Consider the following 21,505-nt stretch of genomic DNA (forward strand, 5'->3'; position numbering starts at 1 on the left):
TATGCAAAAAAAGCCCAGCGCAAACCAGCAAACACTTAAAATCAATACAGAATTCAGCAGCTAAAATAAGGTAAACAATTCCAACCCAGCATCAAACCCAGCATGGAAGCAGGGGCACTCGGTGTCAAAAACGAAGCTACCTGCTGTGATTTAAAAAACCTGGGTGCAGAAGTGGATATGGCTGATGGGCTGGATTTAGACATCCCCCAATCCTCAAGAGTCACTTTGACAGGTGGGTGGAACTGTTCACCTGTCAATCTCTCATGAAGGCAGGTGAAGACTCGCCTCCCCCGCCACATGGTTTGTGCTGGCAAATTGTGCTGGCAAAGGAAGCATCTCCCTTTTTACTTCCTTTGCCCATGCCGTCTGAAATCAAAAGGTCCAAGGAAACAGCAATTCTCAATGAGAACTTATAGCAAACTGCACTACAGAGTTTACAGCTGGAAACTAACCTCTTTGGGCATGTGGGATGGAAGATCTTCACTGCTGTGTTAGAACTGTAAATGAAAGACTTCTAGATAGTTGTACTGCACCAATATATTGGAAACATTTGTAAAATGCTATCATTGTGTATTGGTATAGTGGGTTTTGTGCCGTATTAGAAAAAGCTCCTTTGTAGAGAGCGGTTGACAAAGTTTATTTTATCAAATTTATTAATGAAGAATTGATAGTTCCAATGACCCAAGCAAGATATGCCAGTATATGGAACAGACCATAGTTGACCCATGTCCCCAGTACTCCTGGAATTACCAGCCATTCTCAGCTAACTCTGTGAACAGCAGTAGAATAAGTAGAACAAATAGAATGGAGTCAGAATTTGGGGGCATTTTTAATTTTTGTTTTGTTTTGCTTTCTTCTTCTTTCTCCCTCTTTTTGTTCTCCTTTGTTTGATTATTCCTGATGCTTTAATGAGATGCAAGCTTTTTTTTTTGCTTTATAAACTCAGTAATGATTTCTTGCACAATTTAGTAAACTCAATTCCTTGAAATTCACTCCTGCAACTTATTTACTCTTCCCCACCCTTCTAGAGAAGGCTAGATGAGGTAATTTTTCTGAACTCTCAGACTGACTTGGAAAAATGGGCTGCAATATTGCTCCCACTACCACCACCAGAAGAACTTGGTTAATTTCCAAGAGTCTGACGTGCTCCTTGTTACAATTTTAGGCACATGTTTATGCAAAACTTATGTGTACACACACAGAAAAATGCAATGTGGGAAGAAGCTCTAAGATACCAACAGAACTAATCTGGGTTTAATCCATGTACTTCAGTCTAACCAGGCTGTGGACTGGGCTGAATGTCACTTTGATACCTTTTTTTATGGAACTAAATGTAAGATGGATAGAGCTGACTGCACTTTTAACAGCTTGTGCTTGCAAAGGTTACTCTGAGTCAGCTGGCAGGAATGGATACCAATTAGAAAGTCGGCTCCATGGTAGACTATTTGTTTTTAACATCAGCTAGCAAATATGACCATCACTCTTGAGCCACCTGTCATGCCTGTCAGAAGGAAAGATTAACATCTGAATGATTTGAAGTGTTGTAAGACTCATGCAGGAATACACCCGCCTATTAAAATATAGAATATACACTAAAAACCAGTTCCAAGAACAAGTTGATTTGTACATATTGCTAAATCATATATATATATATATATATATAGAAATACTGTTGCATGATATTTACTGTTTGGATATTTAATAATCAGACTCATAGGTTCATAGTTTCCTTCTTCTCTCTTTTAAATGCCTATTGTGAAGTTACTTGTGATCCTTAAAATCTGTGATCAGAATTACATGAGAAAAACCATAGAATTATCCAGTGCTTTTTTTCTGGGGGGACGAAGGGGGACGCATACCCCTAAACATTTGTGAATCTAAGTTTGGCCTCCTTGAGGGGCAGTATTTCAATATAAGTAGGAAAATGAGAGTACCCCTAACATTATTTTTTAAAGAAAAAATGCACTGAAATTATCTAATCTACTTGCTTTTAATTGGTTTCCAATAATATTAAGTACTTAATAATGATATTCAGCTATTTATTAGCTATTTCAAGTGAGCACATGCTCTTCTATCCATATGCTAGACCAAAGTCGTATCCCAAAAGGTCCTGTGTCCCAAAGTGGGAGTCTATTTCTTCCTTGATAAAATACTGTATACACAAGGTCAACTGGGCATCTGATTCTGGTATCTAATTATTATTATTTATTAAATTTGTATACCTCCCTATACCCACAGGTCTCTAGTTACCATTGATAGTATCTACTTGCATGCAATGAGTTGTGATGCCATATGATTGCAGTCGCTCTTTATACTTCTATCCTGCCTTCCCTCCAGTTTACCTATGATCCCCAGATTGTCTCCCATCCAGACACTGCTCAGGCCGGACCTCCTTGGTTTCAGCAGTAGAACTGATCACATCTCACACCTCTGTTCCTTCTCTTTTTGCTAGGGCAAAAATGGGCACATTCCTTCCTAAACATTTACCTAACGATGCAGCAAGTTCTAAAAAGAAATGGTTAGCCTTCATTATCTTGGAATGAGATACATAATGGATGATTCGCCCAAGCATATGTGCTGTACCTTAATGAGAATAGTATCTTAATTTAATCTTCGGACAACATCATCATTATTTTAGTAGAATCCTTCTCTGTTAACTAATTGCTTTCTTTCTTTTTTGAAAGGTTGAACAGAGTATTCTACAAGAAGGGGTCAGCAAGATCCAGATAAAAATGAAAATGAAGCAGTAAATGGTATGGTTTGCTCTGAAAGCTGCTCTGAAAGTGCCTCCCTTTGGCACCCCCTCCTTGTGTTTCATTTGGTAGTGTCCAGTTGCTTTCAGAATTCTAATCAGGCTGATTAATGTCCTGGCAGCTTTCACAGTGCGATAGCTATTTGCATGGTAGAGGCTGGCAAGGAGTGGTACACCTTTTCGTAATTTAAAAGATAAAGACAAGTTCAGATTATAGCCTGTGCCATCAGTCCCCTTCCCTAAGATTAAAACCGACCAATAATGGAATGCATTTATTTTGTAAACGATCTTCAACCATCCACAGATCTTGTATTTCACTAAAGGCAAGATACATCTAGAAAATGAAGCCTCTCACGGGAACTGTGCCTTATTTGTTTACAATTAGTTTTAAAAGTAAAAGAAAGTGATCCAGCAAGCGGACAAACAAGCAAACACTGGGTTCCATTTATGTGTGTATTTTTATTGCATTCTCTTCCTTTTAATTAGAAGAATAACAACTACAACCAAGGGGTGCTTTCTGCAATTCAAATGTTAATACCGAGAAAATATGTCTCTATTTGTGATATGGATCGTTTTTATTTTTACCAACAACAGCCTATTTGGTATTAGGTGACAATAATATACCTAATTCTCTTTTATGAAATATGATTTTAAAATAAATAAACATTTTAATGTTTGTGAGCTGTTGCCCAGAGCAGTCTTTTTGAACCTGGTATAGAAACATCTCATATACACATTTGTAAGATTAGGTAAAGGTAAAGGACCCCTGACAGTTAAGTCCAGTGGCAAATGACTCTGGGGTTGTGGTGCTCATCTCACTTTACTGGCTGAGGGAGCTGACATTTGTCCGCAGATAGTTTTTCCAGGTCATGTGGCCAGTATGACTAAGCCAATTCTGGTGAAATCAGAGCAGTGCACAGAAACGCCGTTTACCTTCCCACCAGAGTGGTACCTATTTATCTACTTGCACTTTGACATGCTTTCATACGGCTAGGTTGGCAGGAGCTGGGACCAAGCAACAGGAGCTCACCCCACCGTGGGGATTCGAACCGCTGACCTTCCGATCGGCAAGCCCTAGGCTCAGTGGTTTAGACCACAGCGCCACCCGCATCCCATTTGTAAGATTACCATGTTGCAAATGTTTGCAGCACACAGTAGCATCGTGAATTAATTGGACTCTTGTATATGCATACATTAGACACAGCGCTCTTCAGTGGCCGGCCTTCGAGGATCAAAGCCTGAACGTGTGTGATCCCTGCTGAAGAGGGTAACATGGGAGTAGATCTTGCCTTCACTCATCTTGTCACTCATGAAGGATGCACACCTGCTCAGGTTTTGTAAGTTAAACAACCTTCGCTGTTTTGTCACTGTGTGCTTTCAAGAGTTACAATAGCACTGCACATTTAAATGTTAGTACTGTTCAACATGCTGACAGTTCAATTTCTACTTGTCTTCACTCCTCTGTCTCCTTGTCTTTTCTCTGCTCAATATACTGGCTTAACACACTTCCAGGTTGCCGTTTCAGTTATCACATGTAATTATTTTCTTAGTTCTGTTGTATTTAGTTGAAGTCTAAAGTTCATGGAACAGCAGCCAAATATTTAAAGCCTCAGCAGGAGAACCTGAGTTGAAAACAGAACTGGAACTTGCAGTTTCTGTGCCCTGGGCAGACTACAGTTTTAACATCTCAGAGTGGGGTTTTTTAGGATTAGGAAACTGTCTTGATTGACCAATGGTCTGCCTCTGTATAAAGCACTTTCCTATATTCCTGCATGGGGCTTAAATGTTCTCAGAAGTTCTCCAATTCCTAACAACCAATAAGCACCTTGAATTCTACTCAGAAATAGAGAGGAACGTCCAGTAGAGCTTTTCAGCAAGTTACCATTTGAAAGCCAAACTGGTGTCTTTCAAACCTTGTGAAGTTTGCAGGAGGTCCTCAAGGACAGTCCATGTAGGACACATTGCGTTAGTCAAGCCTGCTACTTCTGGCCAACACCAGCCTGAGCTGGCAAAGAGTGCTTTGTGTCCAGAGTAAGGTACTCCAAAACAGCACTCAGAACTGTGAGCTCCATTCTTAAGAAAGTGTGCGATCCCATCCAGAACTTTAAACATCCTACCACCTCAGTCAGATGGACCATTCAGCCAGATACATTTCCAGGCTGTCTGGATTAAGCATCAGTATAGTATCCCTCATTTGGTACACTGAAGATTCTATTTAGGTTGGATAGTACTGTTTCAGGGGGGCATGGGCTAGAAGCTATATGGCAGTAACAGAAGGGGCTGAAGCCAGTTGTGGGTGGGATCAGAGACCAAAATGGGAAGGGCCACTCACCCACCTTCTCTCTCTCTCTCTCTTTCTAAAAACTGGGGGCCTGCTGCTCTTGGGAGGATTACTATATCAAACTGAAACTACAGTAGTACCTTGATTTTTCAAAGAAACAGCTTTTAATCATAGCTACTTAAAATGATTGAAATTGCACTGAAAATGTGGCGAGAAAAATAAAGAGCATAATTTTGTCAAAAGATGAATCCCACCGAGGCTCTTCATACTCCAAATGGCTTAAGCAGCAAACAGCAGAGCTGTGTTTTCAGTTAATGAAATGGGTAAATCACAGTGGCAAAGGCAAAAAGAAAACCAGGAAGGAATGGTACAATCATTTTCCTGTTAAAAGCAGACCAGAATTGGAGAGTCTTAGAACACTGCAATTACTGCAATGAGATTTGGTCTGTGTGCATTAGCACTTAAAAAAATTTTTTTTGGCCAATATATAAGTGAAAAATGAGGTAGGAATTTATTTATTTATTTACCTGTTTTCCTGATGTTCACGAAACAAGAATTGGGAAAGATGCAAAACTATATTTGGTTCTGTATTTACCAATCATGGCCCAATCTTGTGAGGTGGAGCATGTTAATTTCATTCATCATTTGTAAACTATAGCAAGAATCTAAGATTTAGGACAGTGGTAGCCTACATGGTGCCCTTAATATGTTGTTCAACTCCGGCTCCTATCTAAGTCACAGTGGTAGTGTCACTTGCAACCATCAGACAGCAGTTTGAAAATGGATGCACTAAGAAGGAAGAGGGGCTCCTAAATGCTCCTAAATACATTTAGAGTGTCCTCACCAGACTCTGAAAAAGAGACTGTGGAAGCATGACATGTGGAAAGGAAATGTGCAAAGTGTGAAGAGGAAAAGGAGAGAATAGTATGTACAATAGGGAAATGAAGGAGTAGATGCCAGGGGTGACCTTTAACCATAAGGACTAGAAGCTTAAGAGTAATTTAAAAGTGACAGGGACCTGGTGCAGAGATGGGAGGAAAGGGGGAAATGGCTTAACAGCTCAGGAGCACTGAGATGAGTCAACTTGATGCAGTAACAAAATGAAAGCTAATCAAGTAACATCTGGAAGCCACAGGCAAGCATACAAAGTAACGTCTCATAAAAAGCAGAGCGAAAGTCCTCTGATATTCTTGGTATACAATACATGCTGACTTCTGCAAACAGGCTGTCAGAACCAGATGGAGTGGAAGGTCTGTTAATATTATGGAACAGTGATGGATGCCCACAAGGGCCTTTGCTTACAGTATGCTGCATTCAGTACCTGTGGTGCTGATTTTATAATGCATAACAAACTTTCTCAACATATTGTTCATAAGCAGCCCTGTCCGGGTTAAGCTGTAAGCAGCTATCAGGGAAGAGCCAAGCATTGTGTCAGGGGGAGTCAGAGCTGGGGGGAGGCTCAAGACCTACAGTAAGTGAAATATACTCAGAGTCGAGAGTGGATTTCATGCTCTTTATTCAGCTCATAGTGATGAGGAGGAATGGAAGTTCCCCCAGGATGTCTGCTTTATATACATTATTTATACAAAGGTCCCCACGTGATTGGCTAATTCCGGGATTCACCTGTAGGCCAGTCAGGTTGCAGATTCACTTCCACCTGGAGCTGGATTGGGTGGCTCCTGTGGACCAATCAGACTGCTGCCTTCTGGATCCTATTGTTCGAGGACCAATCAGACTGCTGCATTCTGTTTTTTTAAAAATAATATTTATTAAAAGTTTAAGAATTAAAGAAAAAGAGAAAAAAGAAAGAGGAAAAACAAACAGCACAAATCAACACACTACAATACATACAAAAAAGCAAAAAACACAATACATCAAAACAAAAACAAAATCAAAAACAGTTAAAAACAAATCCAATATTTCCATATCTTTATCTTTCATTAACCTGTTTCATCGACCTCCTCACACCTCCCTTTTTGTATTCTAGTTATTAATTATTCCAGCAAATCCTTTCCATCTTTCACTATTTTCTGTCACTTAATTATCTTAATTTAATTTTAACCTTATCTTACCATTAAAACCCTAAAACTTATTTATACTTAACTCCTTATAACATTTCTACTAAAGCCATATAATTTCATTCCATCATTTTTCTAATACTCATTAATTTTACCACATTTCTCTAAAATTAATTTTTTAAAAAACTTTTTTCCAATCTTCCTCCACCGTCTCTTCTCCCTGATCTCGGATTCTGTCAGTCCTTTCTATCACAGACTGCTGCATTCTGAATCCTATTGTTCTAGGGCCAGTCAGACTGCTGCATTCTGAATCCTATTGTTCTAGGACCAATCAGACTGCTGCATTTTGGACCCTATTCAACTCAGTACATAACAGTAAGAGTGTTATGAAACCCTCACCTTTATATAGCTTTGCCCTGTGTGAAATTCTGTTGACATTTTAAAAGACAAATTCTTTAAATGCCAACAGTCCATAGGCAAGGTCTTTCTGTACCCCTCCTAGGAGTATCTAGAAGCTTCTAAATGGGAACCAAAGTTATTCCAGGGAGAAGAGAGAGTGGAGACTGCAAGGAGAGTAGAATAGAAAAAGCCACTGAGTTTTCCTGAAGGAGGCATGGAAGGGCTTAGCTATGTGTGAATGACCTGACTGTTAAGTTGTATGAGTGCAGGCTCCGTGTTGGCTTATAGACTTGAGGCTATTCATGGGAACTGGCAGGCCACAATGGCTTACACTGGAAAGCTCTCCACACAGATTTCCACAGAAGTGGAAGAACTACCTCATGGACATGGGCCCCAATGCAAGTTTTTACCTTTGCTGTTTGGTTTCCAAGACTACTTTGCATACCGTATGTAGTACCTGTAATTTCATTTCGCATTAATGGCAAAGCTGGACTATGCTGCACTTCAGCAAATGTCTGTGTTTGGGCACCTCCAGACAATGACAGATATCCTCCCATCGATCTGCGAGTGAACCTTCCGCTGTGTCACGAGGGCTGCTGTGATGTCATGTCTAATAATAGATCCTATCCAGGAAAACTAAAGAGCAACTTGGCGATTAATGCTCCTGGCACTGTCAAGATTGATCACACTTCAAGAGACGGGTGCTTCTAAGAAAGAAACAGCAGTGACTTTCATGGACAGTCATTGTGGAGTGACAAATTCCTCAAGTTTCTAGAAGTTTGGCGCTGCTCTTAACACTTGGTTCAGCACTTTGAAGCATTCAAATCACGCCCACACACCTGCTTTGTAATATATTTACCCCAAAGCTCTTGGAATCTTTCTCAATAAAGTTTGCAAAAGAAGAAAAAGAAAAATCCTACCAGGCTATCTTTCCTTGCCAGCTTTTCCCCAAGCAACTCAGAAGCGAAGGGAAAATGTGAGAGTGCTAGATGGTGCTAGTTTATGGGCCTGAAGAACACAACTGCCATCTCATTGTATACTCTATTTACTCAGACATACACACAGCACTCAGGTGAACCAACTGCATTTTCCGATTAATATAGCGGTGACAGAGAATGTAATTTCCCCAGCGAAACACTTCTTGGAGTATGCTGGATATGTGAATAGGGGCCACAGCTCATCAGGCACACAGTGCATTATACTTGGACAACGTAATTTAATTCCCAATCTGTTCCTAACAAAGTAAAGAAGTGAGTAGGCAGACATTATAAATTAGAGCTCAAGGCAAACCCAGTGTCATTATTATAGCTATATTACAGAGTCATTTATCAAAATGGATTAAATATTAATGAAGTTTTAATTGCTATTGCAGAGTAACACAGGAGCTGTAGCCAACGCAGGCACAAAAACTGCAGGTTGCTTCTCTGCCAAAATTTGACTGGATTGTTTTGGTTACGTGTGGGCATTTTAAGCTTCTGTGGTGCATTCCAGAATTAAGAAGAATTCCCTTGAATCCACTGAAAGTCAAAGCTCTTAGAATACTTTAATATAATATTACACAGTCTTATTAGATATATTCATGCAAATTGATGGTGCATCACTCTTAGATCTAGTTCATGTGGTCAGTTGTCTCAGGGACTGGGTATGTATTTTTATTTGTTTGTCTTCACTGTTGCTCTTATAACAAAAGATTAAGATCAAAAAGTGGAAACCACATCCTTAAATTAACACTCTGAGAAAATTGGCTCCCTGTTGAGTCAGTTTTGTTAGTTCCAGGTATCCGTCCAGCAACATCTGCAATTAGCTCAAGGCAACAACATTAGAGGGAGTCTTGGCTTGTTATGAGTGGCAAGAAACACACTTCAAAGTGGGCTGCTTTCTCTCTCATGCTTAGCTGAGCTGTTGATTGAACTTTTACAGCAGCTCTGTCCAGCAGTGATAGCACATAGCCAGCAAATTGTACCCAAACGTTTCCAAAGTTGGGAAGCCTTGAGACTGCCAAACTTTATGAGCATCAGCAAAATTGGTCCCGATATTGGGAAATCAGTGAAGCAAGGGAGAGAAAAGAATAACCATGATGTGACAGATATATCACATCCACACATCTTGCTATAAAGATGGTACCCTCCAGATTTTGTTGGACTGAAATGCTTATTGGCCCCAGCCAGCATGGCCAACAGGTGATGGGAATCGTAGTCCAAAAGATATGGAGTGCACCACAATGGCTATGCCTCTTATAATAATATTACACTAAGCTATTCCTCATAGTCAGGATGGTGCAGAATTTACATGAACTCAAGTTCATTTATGCCTGCAGAACACAAGCCCACCCAGCTGTTTAGGATTCTGAGAGTGGTTAGGAGGCCCCTATTCCCCACCCCAGACCTCCTGCAGTAACGCCAGTTCTGCTGAATGGAGCAGTTGAGTGGGCACATATAGGGTAAGACGATCTTGTAGGTAAACTGGTCCCAAATTGTTAAGGACTTTATACACTAAAAGTAGCACCTCAAACTTTGCCCAGCAGCAAATCAGCAACCACTGCAGATCTTTGAGCTCAGGTGTTATATGCTGACAAGGCCTCTCTCCTGTCAGGAACTGAATTGCAGCATTCTGCACTTATTGCAGCTTCTGGACCAAGCTTGAAGGAAGACTCACATAGAGTGTGTTGTAGTAATCCAGTCTTGAAGTTACCAATGCATAAACCACTGCAGCAAGGCTTTCCTGGTCCAGAAATGGCCACAGCTGTCAAACCAATTGCAGCTGGGGAAAGGCACTTCAATCCCCTGAGGCTACCTGAGCCTCCAGTGAAAGAGGTGGGTCCAGAAGCACCCTCAAGCTTTACCTGCTCCTTCAGAGAGAGTGCAACCCCAGCCAGGGTAGGCAGCTGACCAATTTGATGGACACAGGACCTCCTTACTCACCCACAGTGCCTCCATCTTGCCAGGATTCAAGCTCAACTTGTCATGATACTACTATAAATGTACAGTGCAGATGAGGCCTTAATAAAGATGTCACTCACATTGCATTGCATTGCATTGCATTGCATTGCATTGCATTGCATTGCATTGCATTGCATTGCATTGCATTGCATTCTGGTGGTGTGGGGGCAATCATGTGAGCTGGCACTACACTGCTTAAACAATGAATTTGAAGACTCCTGTAATGTTCCCTTTCTAAAAAAAAAATTCTTTTGCTCTGGGTTTTCACTCTCTTAACCTATGGCTTCTTTAAATATGTTCTACCATGAAATCACATTACAATATACTTTATAGTTTGCATTTAAATATGAATAGCTTCTTTGTACACCTGGGGTGTGGGTGTGTACCTCACTTATATCTTATCCTCCTTAATTGAGTCTTATCAGCACTACAAATGGTGCAATGGGAAAACTACATGGCCATCCAAAATTACCTGCTGCCTCTTCTTTAATCAGCAGGAGGATTTACAGAAAGGTGACTAAGACCAAGATGCTTCATACTGCCAACCTGCCTAGGTTATATTATTGATTCTTTATCTCAAACATCTGAGAGTAAGATAGAGGGAATTTAAAAGTTAAATGGAGAAATAAATGGTAAGAAAAATGATTAAACCTAAGGAGTACATCTTCTACGTTCTAGAATTCATGCAACTATTAAATGATAATTTAAAGATATTATTTTTAAGGGGCTTCAGGAAGGGACAGAGATTGTGTTTTATTGCACAAATACTCCTCAGTTCCTGTCTACTTGCTTTAATTGGCAAGACAGGATCCTAAAAGAAGCCACAGACCATATTTTTTTCCAATTAATATTTCCCTCATTCATCTTTTGCCCCCGCTCTTTTGTCACCAAAGCCATCTATCAAATTTCAGTTGACGTCAGCGATGCAAGTCAGTGCCCTTAGTTTCAGCTTTCACTCCTCATTTCTGACCTTTGAACCCCATTGCAGACAATGCTTCTTTATTACTGTCACACGTAGTTTCTGCAGAATGTTTTGGGGAATAAAACTAAGAGAAAAAAACAAACTAAAGATAGCACATTAAAACAAAAATCTATTGACCGTCGTTCCTTCTCTCTTCCTGAACCACTCAGGGTTATGTTCTTCTTTTCCAAAAATGATCCCTCCCCCAACAAAGACAATAAATGTTACAAAGCTTGTCATAAGAGTAAAAGGCACACAGGTTGCGGTTCTTGATTTAATAATTGATTTAGCATTTCAAAACTTAGTATTAGACTCTAGAGAGGCAAAGTTGTTTTGTTTTTTAAATTTAAAGTCCAACTCCATTCATTGCCCAAGGCATGTTTCTGTACCTCAGCTTGGTTCGGTTTCTGTATTCAGAAATTCAGTTTAATAATTCACTTAGTTTAACTTGTAAGTTCTTTTAAAAAAAGATGACACTAAGGTAAACAGCACAATATGAAAAGTCTCACAATGTTACTCACATAGTATACATATTCTTTTGAAGATTTTGTGTACCATCAAAGTATTCACAGAACTAAGTTACTTTTAATAAATTATGCCTTTGAAACATTTAAAAAAAAACCAGTCTTACAATATTTGGCAAACTATGGGTGACATCTATTGGTGGCAGAACACAAATGGAATAGACTTCCACTCGTGCCATAGCACTTACTCTGCTTTTTCTCCCACCTGCAATCCTTCAAATATGGGGGAGCCCATGAAGTGGGTTTGAGAGGTATGCAGGGGCTGTGGGGAGAAGTGGAATGGGGAAGCCATGCTGCTCAACTGGAAGTCTGTTGGGAACTGGATTTCACCTTAAAAAAAAAAAGGTCTACCAGTAGAGGTCCTAAAGGAAACACTCGTTAAGCCGGGTTGTTAACTATTGTTCCCTCTTACTGGAGAAATTGTAAAGTGGTATGGGATTTATAATGCCTTTCTGCCATTGCTTGTTGGAACATCTGCTTCTCCCGCAAATGGTGAGCAGCTTGTCTGGTTGTTTAATCACATACCTGGCTAATTGATCACAATAATCAACAACAGATGGAATTCATGGAATCACAGAACTGTAGAGTTGGAAGGGATCTCAAGGGTCATCTAGTCCAACCCCTTCCAATGCAGGAATTTCAGCTAAATCATGCATGACAGATGACCATCCAAACAGGCATTTGACATAAACTTTATCAATCCACTGTTGAAAAAGGGAACAGTGGATCTCTTACACAATGAACCCCTGGCACAAGAACTATTGAAATCTCTCTGCTAAAGATCTTGTTATTTTCCATATGGACAGACTTCCACTGTTATTGAAGACAGTTCAAAAGTATATTTCAAGAGACTTGGAAATAATAAGGTAACTGGCTGAGCTAGTCAGCTTGGATGAAGAATGACCAGACTGAAGACATTATTTTTCTGGAAACCTAACATTTGGCAAGCTTTCTCCTACCATTTTTTAGTACAGTGGTACCTCGGGTTACAGATGCTTCAGGTTACAGACTCCACTAACCCAGAAATAGTACCTCGGGTTAAGAACTTTGCTTCAGGATGAGAACAGAAATCATGCAGCAGTGGCACAGCAGCAGTGGGAGGCCCCATTAGCTAAAGTGGTGCTTCAGGTTAAAAACAGGTTAAAAACGAATAAAGTTCTTAACCCAAGGTACCACTGTACGGCATTTTAAGGTTTTTTGGTGTGTGTGTTTTGTACTGCTTCAAAGATTATTTGCTTGGATTCAACTAACCCAGCACGCAGGGCAGACTTTGGTAATCTTTCAAAATATGTTGCCCTGTGTGAAGCCAAAATTTGGTGTCCCCAAATGGATTTTCCCAATTATGGATTTTCTCAGTTTTGTGCCCCCTCGGCTTGGTGCCCTGGGCTGGGGAAGCACCTGCTCCACCCTAAATCCAGCACTGCAGCACAGAAGCCAGCTTAAAGACTCCTGCTAGTGCAAGAGGACTTCTCTTTTTCTGTGCTCCTGTGTCTCCCCCAAATCCTCTCTGAAGGGTCACAGGAAGAGCACAGAGGGGAAGGAAAAGAAGATCATTCCATCTGGCAAGCACAAACGCTTCCATTGATGAAATGATCAGAAGAGTGTGGTGATGAATTCTTTCTCACAAATGCATCTCCCGCCCATCCAAGCATGGACCCCATTCATTGTCCATCCATTTGTTCTCTCTTTCATTCATTGGCCTGCATTCAACGTAGCACTAAGGTGAATGTTCCATTAGCACAAGGATTTTTCTTTGATGGAGCATTCTCCCTTCTCTTCCCCACTTTGCATCCCCTAAAACAGCTCCCTTCTCTTTGTCCAGCAGGAGGATGATTGTGGCAGTGACAGCAAGGGCGCTGGGGACTGTAGATGGAGGCTGAGAGTCTCATGCAGCCCAAAGGCTGTGGTTTGCCCAACTTTGCTAAAGAAGTCTTAGTGATGGTGATAATGAATGAGAGAACTGCTGTACATTCATCTGCCATGTTGGATATATACGGGGGCAGGGGCGGGGAATAGGTATACATTCTCCATTATACACTTTCCTGCTATTTATTGCTAAGAGTAAACAGCAAGCCTGTCAGTGTAGAAGAGAATCTGTTCAGGAATGACACAATAGATAATTTGGTGCACTTTATAAAGAACTCTGCTATAAAATGGATAGCTATAGGAGGGAAATTTTGATGGCTAATAATGGAAAGGTCAGGGTCAAAACTACCTTCTCTAATGCATAGCTTTAAGTTGTGGTGGAGCAATAGGTTATCATGAACATTTGTAATAGTTTTAGTCTGGAAATTGCTGATAGTTTGGGGGCAGACTATTGCCATTTGGGTCTTTCCATGATCTATTAACTCATCTTTGTAGTGAGACTAAAAATTATTCTTCCCTAGAAATCATGTAGTCAGGCTATCAGTCTTGTGTTTGTTATTTTCTTTCTATCACAGCTCGTGATTTGTTTGACAATGTTTCTGTGGCCAGCCTTTGGGGAAATGGTTTTAGGTAAACAGATTTGCGAAATCTTTTCTTTTCTGTTCTGTGTCATCCCAATAAATCACACAGAATCTCTGCCCTTCATCAATAAAGTGAGGGAATGTTAATCCCCTTTATGTTCCTGTATACTTTAAAACAACCTACATGGATTATCATGAAATTTTACCACCCATGAGACTCAACTGTACTGCAGTGGCATGTTCATAACTGCCTTTAAAACACATGACAATAATGTGATGGTTCACAACCTTGAAGCTTTTATATACACCGATGCCATACATGTTGGCACTTTTATTCTACTAAATGTTGCAGCCTTGCCGCCCCATGAAAGTCACTGTGGGGCCTCCTCTTCAGTGGGGCATCCTTTCTTTCTAGAACTATGTGGCTCCCGTCATCCTTAGCACAAAACAATGTTTTGTGGGTCAATTGCTGTTGATGGAAGTCTTCAGCACCTGTTACTCCTTCCTTAAGGTGATTTTTTTTTCCTTGAGGAAGAGGGGCCAGGAAAGGAGGACACAAAGTGATAGAACTGGGTTATGAGTCCAGTGCAAGTGGTCACCTGTTTGTTTTTGTGGACATGCATGTCTGTCCATCCATTTGTTCTGCCACAATGTACAAAGAACAGTTTTGGCTACCTCTTGAGAAAGGAGCACAATGCTGAGACAGCAGAGGGGTGGTGGTCATGGTAGGGTACGTGGATTAGTTACGAGGCAGGATTATGGTGAAGGAAGACTTACTCAAGCTAACCCCTCAGGCAGATCTGGGAAGACAGCAACCTGAGGCCCTGGTGGCATAACAGACACCAACTGTTCAATGCCATTTATCCTAAATGGGGGCCAGCAAAGATGACCCCACCTTAGAGGCAGGGTGGTATTGTACAAACAGGATTGTCAGCCAGAAACATCCCTCCAAACTTTCCCCTAATGATAGTGACTACACTGAGAGATGGCTAGGGGATGGATGATAACACCCTGTTTCAGATCTAAGTTTGTGGTGCTGATTACAGTCTATAACCCTGCTTTTCGTCTTCATTCAAAGTGAAGGAACAATCAATCTTCCTACCCCCCAAACAAGTGATTGGTGCTCTCAAGGCACTGCAGAAAGCACAAGCTGGCCTGGAATTGCACACTCAGTTTCAGTGCGGTAAGGTGCATCTTGCATGCACACCAATCCGGGAACAAGATGCTGCTTTTACTCTACACCCATGAACACATGCAGCAAAGTTACCTGTGCACCATATGCCAGTCTTGGGTGGCCATAGTTATAATGCGAATTTGTAGAATCCTGTAGCTTATGTTGCACTTGCTTGTTATTAAAGCAGAGGCACTGTATGTGGGTCACAAACATAAGAAAAGAGAAATACTGAGGTTGCTAAAGACTTCTTTAGGGAAATCAGCACTGGATACCTATAGGCTTTTTTCTCCTTCCTTTGAACTGAAAAGTACATATGTGCTTTAATCCAATGACCTGATATGCAAATAACTAGATAACTTTAAAGAAATTCCTTAGAGAAATGTTATCTTTGTACCATGTATATATATTTTCCTTTAAAAAGGAGAAATAATAGTTGCAACATGCCAGACCTCCTGTTCATACTGGAATAAATGTGCTTCAGAAATGCTAAATAATTAAGTGACACTTCATATTGTATTTATCTTTTCAAAATATGTTTCACAGCTCCTTTTAGGGTTAGAATTTTATTTTTAACATTTGAATTGTTTTGATGCAGCTGCAGCATTTTAATAGCTCTTTGTGGTATCTCCAGGGTAATTTCAGGTTCTGCACAGACTACTTTTGTTGTTCGAAATGAGGGATGTTTGCACAAGACTTTAAAAAGTTTTAGAGCTTCACCATAGCTGCTTGTGAGTGAATCAAATGTTTACTTTTAAAAACAGATTAAGGATTTATGATGCTTTTATTTGAAGCATACAATGTCATCTTATTCACTGATTTCTTGCCTCCGACCTAGAATAAGGAGTGCAATTCAGTGTAAAAAAATTGCAACTTACACTGCCCGTTAAAGGATGCAGCCTACAGCCCATTAACTCAATGACAAATGGTTTGGCATTGCACACTATATCACAATCACAAAAGTGGATAAATTCAAAATGTTTCCATTGCAAGCTGTTGCTGAATACATCAGCCATTGTCACTGGATGTATTCTATTAAAGTCCACCACAATGCCCTATTTATGAAATATGATTGCTTGAATAGAATGGCTAGAACCACTCTACAAACTACAAACAGGCTACCACTCTGCAAATTGTGTCCTCCCCCTCTCCCGAAGCAGGAGGGTTCAGTTCTGCAGGGTGCTCCTTCGCAAACAGCTTCTCTGCCAGCAAGTGAGCGGAGGCAGAGGCAGTAATCCTACAGGGTGTGGTTGTATCAGGCAGGAAGCAAAGTCAGGTAGCCTCAGGCTCCGACCTTCCCCTGAGAAATACAGTCGCGGATCACTCTGGACCATCCAACCCAACCATCAGCAATCCCTAGCTGTCTCAACCCACCTCAACAAAGGCCAGAAGAAAATCATTTTTCATCTTACAAATTTTCCACAATAAAAGTAACTATACGTTGATCTTTGACTTCCCTTTCCCTCCCCCCTTCCATGGTTTCCTCCAAATATCCATTTTTACTGCATATTGTAGTCAATCCTTAACCTCTCTCTCTCATTTTTAACAAAACATACTGCCGAATTTACTCTAAACCTGCTAACGTTTTAACCCATTTACAGCGATTCTTCATATATTCTACAAACATTTTCCAGTCTCCATTGAATACTCTTTCCTCTTGTTTTTTTATTTTGCTGGTTAGATTTGCTGGTTCTGCAGAACTGGTGTGTATGCAAATTGGCCCAATTTAGCTCAGGCCTTGGCTGAATCCAGGGCACAGCCCTATTAGTATCAGGCTTTAAGTAACTAAGTTGGCCTCTAGGGTGATGCTCATCTTGTAGTGGAGTGGGTAGAACCTGCCCTCATCACTGTGTTATTAGATGGGCCTTCCGGGTATTTTTTATGGTACGCAGTTTTAAATTGTCTGGTTTTTGTTATCGTGTGTTTATATTTTATCCTGTGAACCTGAGACTTTTTTAAAACTAAGAAGAGATAACAACAACAACGGCTCCCTGGGACTGTAGTTTAACAAGGCTGTTGATAAGGTCTAGCCTAGTAAGAATCAATACATAGACACACACACACACACACACACACACACACACACACACGTTGGGCCCAAGTTGCTTAAGGCTTGGTGAATTGACACCAAAAAATCTTGAACCTAGCCCAGTAGCAAATGGGCAACCAGCGCACCTTTCTCAGCAGCAGAGTAACATGTTGCCAGAAGTCTGCTTTTGCTGCATTCTGCACCAATTGAATCTCCCAGGCCAGATACAAGGGCAGAACCTCATAAAGTGTGTTACAGTAATCAAGTCTTGCTGATTCATGGACCAATGTAGCCAGACTATCACAGCCCAAGAACCATCACAGCTGGCCTACCAACTGAAGCTAATTAAAAAGCACCACCACCACAGGCCACAGAGGTCACTTGGGAGAGAGGTGGCTCAGTTATAGCTTCTATAATTTCAGAGCTTAAACTTCTTATATTGGTTCCCCAAATTAAGTACACAAGGAGGTGTTTCATTTTAATTTATTCAGTCCACTATGGTTTCACAATACTTTGCGGGATAGATTCAGTTAACCCAGTGCACTAGTGGAAGCCAGTGCAAGAGCTCTTGCTCGTGCAAAGGGGCTTGCCCCTCCTCTTCTTGCCCCATTTGGATGGGGGGGTCTGGTCAGGAGTATCCCCAGAACAGTGCACAGCAGGAGAGGGGAGAGTGTACCATCAGACATAGCATTTCTGCTTGCCTGATGGAGCAATCATATTAGCATGATGTTCAGTTCCACCCTTGGTGACCTTTTAATGCAAAATATAATTAAAAACAAACAGCAAAATATGAATTGTTAGACTTTATTCTTTTTGAGCACCTGGATTACTGTATCTGAACACCAGTTAGAAATTAATGTTATCAGTTCAGCTTTGGCAATTCAGAGGTGTTCAGCAATCCAATAAACAATGGATAAAATTGTAGCACTAAATGACGTGCTATAGCTATAGCAAAAGCACCCCATATAAATACACATTAACATAAGAAATAAATGCTAATAATTCTACAAATATATGTTTTTTGAAGGGGAAATGCCCAAAAGGAACATGAATTAATTTCCACAATATAGTTCTTTTGGAAACATCATTTTGCAGCTAGCAAAATAACTTGAGAAGAGCCATTTGCTGTCAAAAAACCAAAACAAAACAGTTAACTTCAAGGATTGCCTAGGGATCCCATACTAGCAAATAAAATTAAAAAATAATGGGAAAGAGTTTCTGTTTTTCTTCTCTGGCTTTATCATTCTGAGCTTTCAGAATTGTGTGTGCTTATTATTTCAGTAAATAGCCAAACACGTCAACACTCACACAGTAGCATCTTGAGGGATTAACACCCTCCTTTTTTGGTTTCCATTTCATGCATCATTTAAGCTCGGAAGATAGACGCATCCTTAACGCAAGGTTAAGAAGTTTCCCCAGTGTTAGGCCTGTTTGAAGGTTTTTCCAAGAGAAAGACAGATCTGTGTTGTCATTCCCTATTTTAAGTCTGTCATTCCTACGGCACTATATGAGAATAAAATAAAAGCAAAGCTACAAAACAAGTACAACTTTTAACATAGGGATCACACTTCTCCTCTTCATGTTATGTGTCTCAGGGAGTTTTGCCTGTCTGTGTGCTTCAGTGCTCTGCTTCAGAAATGTCTGACATTCTAAGAAAGAAAATGCCCGGAGCCAGAACCTTCAGAACCTCCTGGGCATCTCTGTATTGTAAACCATGTACTCACATCCATGTTGTACCAGCCCTGGTTGAAATAGAAAGAGGTTAGATCCCATACCTGCTGTACTATACAAGGCCACACCTGCTTGTTTGCTTCCTCAATACATTCTCTTCACATTTGTATAGACTGCCACTTATGTGCTAGACTTGGAAGGCACTTCTTTTCACAAGAGGGGACTTGTGCTCTTAGGAGCGGGTCCTTCCATGAGGGGAAGGGACATGGCTCATTCAAAGAGCATCTGGCTTGTGTGCAAATGGTCCTATGTTCAGTCCCTGACAATCTACTGGTAGGGCTGCATGAGACCCATGACTGAACCCTGCCAATCTGTGCAGACACTGCCGGGCTAGATGGACCAATGACCTGATAGTAAGGGTCCTCCCATGAGCACAATTCTCTTTCTGAATGGCAGGAGTATGGATCCAAAGGTACATCTTGGTTTAAAGAGCGAGGAACCACTTTTCATTCCAAAATTACAAAAGCATGTGTTAATAGAACGCCATCCCATGTCAAACGGAAACCAGAAATTCACAGGTTAGCATCTTAACTACATTTCTGACACAGAACAAACCACAAAAACATCCTACCTCAATGAAAGAAAGGAGCAAACACTATCTAAATGACCATAAGGTTCAGTGCCAGCTCCATTTTTGGGGAAGTGCTTAGAGGATGCCCTCAGGTGGTTTCCTCTCCTTCTCCATGCAGTCACCCACTTGCTTTCACGGTGACTTTGACCTCAGTCCCCATTACTATCCAAAGCAGGGCAGATGACTGTGCAGCCAGTGGAAGTTGTTCTTCATTTTCATCACTTCTGCCCCATACTGACACTAGTAGGATAGAGTGGGCAAGCAGGAGACAATGGCAAGAGGAGCAGCAATGAGGCCAATGAGCTCTGCTGGTCTGAATTGGGCTCTGGTGGTCTGAGGAGCCTGGAAGGCCTGCTGTGGAATATCATTTCATTGCTATTTTCATTTCAGTGAAAATTCCAGAACTCATCAGAGATTCACCGATCTGAGCCAGTGATCCCAGACAGACAGTGGCCCAGGAGTGGTCTATAGATGAATATCACCGCATGAAGCAGTTGGGTTTTCATCATTTGATCAACAAACCATTATTTTTTTGTTCTCTCTCTCTGTTATTCCTCGGCTCCTGCCAGCTTCCGCAGCCCTCGCTGTCGGACGCGGGGGGGAAGCACTATGTGAGTTTGTGCACGTACGCCAGCCCCTACCTTCTATTGGGCAGTGAATAAGCAGAAATTGCGAAACCTGGTTCACTCACATGGTTTGGAAACCTGGCTGGACTTTTACGAACTAAACTACTGCCCAGGACTTAACGCTAACTAGAAATACGAGAGGGTGTGACGTCTCTTGATTTTTGTTTAACTCGGAGAATATCTCTTTTCTGAAGACGGCGGAAGCTCCGTCCCTCATCCCACTCCAGCTGAAATTTGGGACTGAACTCTAGCTACTTCCTTCTCCCCCCTCAGACCATTTAAACAACGTAGAAGGATTGAGATACTTATAGGACCCCAAGCACTGCCCTACCCCCTGCCCTTTTTTTTTTTTTCCCCTTTTTCGTCTCTCGCGTTTGTTCCCCCTCCCCCCTGCTTTTCCCGTCTATCCCCCGGGTGTGCCCGGGCTACCCCCACGGAGACGCCAATTTGAACAAAGCTTGAACATCGGACTGCCGTTAAAATCAGAATTTTGGAGTGGGTCAAACAAGTGGCCGAAGCTAAATTAGAAGAAAGAACCTCAAAATTTCCTCGATTGCTTTTGTATATCCTATAATCTCTCTTTTGACTCTCTCCTTTTTTCAGCCTCTTCCCCATTTCTCCCCTTCCCCTCTTTTAATTTCTCTTTTTCTCCCTTTTCCCTTTTTATTGAATTTCAATGTTTTGACCTGTCCAAGAAGCAGGCTAACGGAAATCCCCCTTAGATCGTGCGCCTCCTTCTAGATTGTGCGACCCCAAGGGGTTAGGAGAAAGAAACATTAGTTGGTTTAACCTTAAAGATTGAGGAGGAGGGACGGTAAAGGCCGGGTGGATGGCGGGGAGAGAAGGGAAAAAGCCGGTGGGAACACCAATAGAGAGGAAAATCTCAAGGCAAGAGGAAATAAGGGATTTAGACGCTTTATGGTTGAAAATAAAAGAGGAATTTAGACAGAACGAAACCCACATGGAAAAAAAACTAGGAGAGATGCAGGAGTCTTTTGATAAAAAAATAGAGGTTGTGGTGGGGGAACTTTCAAACAAAATCAAAGACTTAACAGT

At 41.1% G+C, this 21,505-nt stretch overlaps 1 long non-coding RNA gene across 1 annotated transcript; it reads left to right on the top strand.

Annotated features, from left to right (window-relative positions):
- Positions 1-321: 321 nt before the first annotated feature.
- LOC309519387 lies at positions 322-20,273 on the top strand. Its single transcript, XR_014213830.1, has 3 exons — positions 322-499; positions 3,951-4,089; positions 20,214-20,273. It is a non-coding gene; the product is annotated as an uncharacterized lncRNA (long non-coding RNA).
- Positions 20,274-21,505: the final 1,232 nt, after the last annotated feature.

The sequence above is a fragment of the Podarcis vaucheri genome (genome assembly GCF_965113315.1).
Source record: "Podarcis vaucheri genome assembly, chromosome: 1".
NCBI classification, from domain to species: Eukaryota; Metazoa; Chordata; class Lepidosauria; order Squamata; family Lacertidae; genus Podarcis; species Podarcis vaucheri.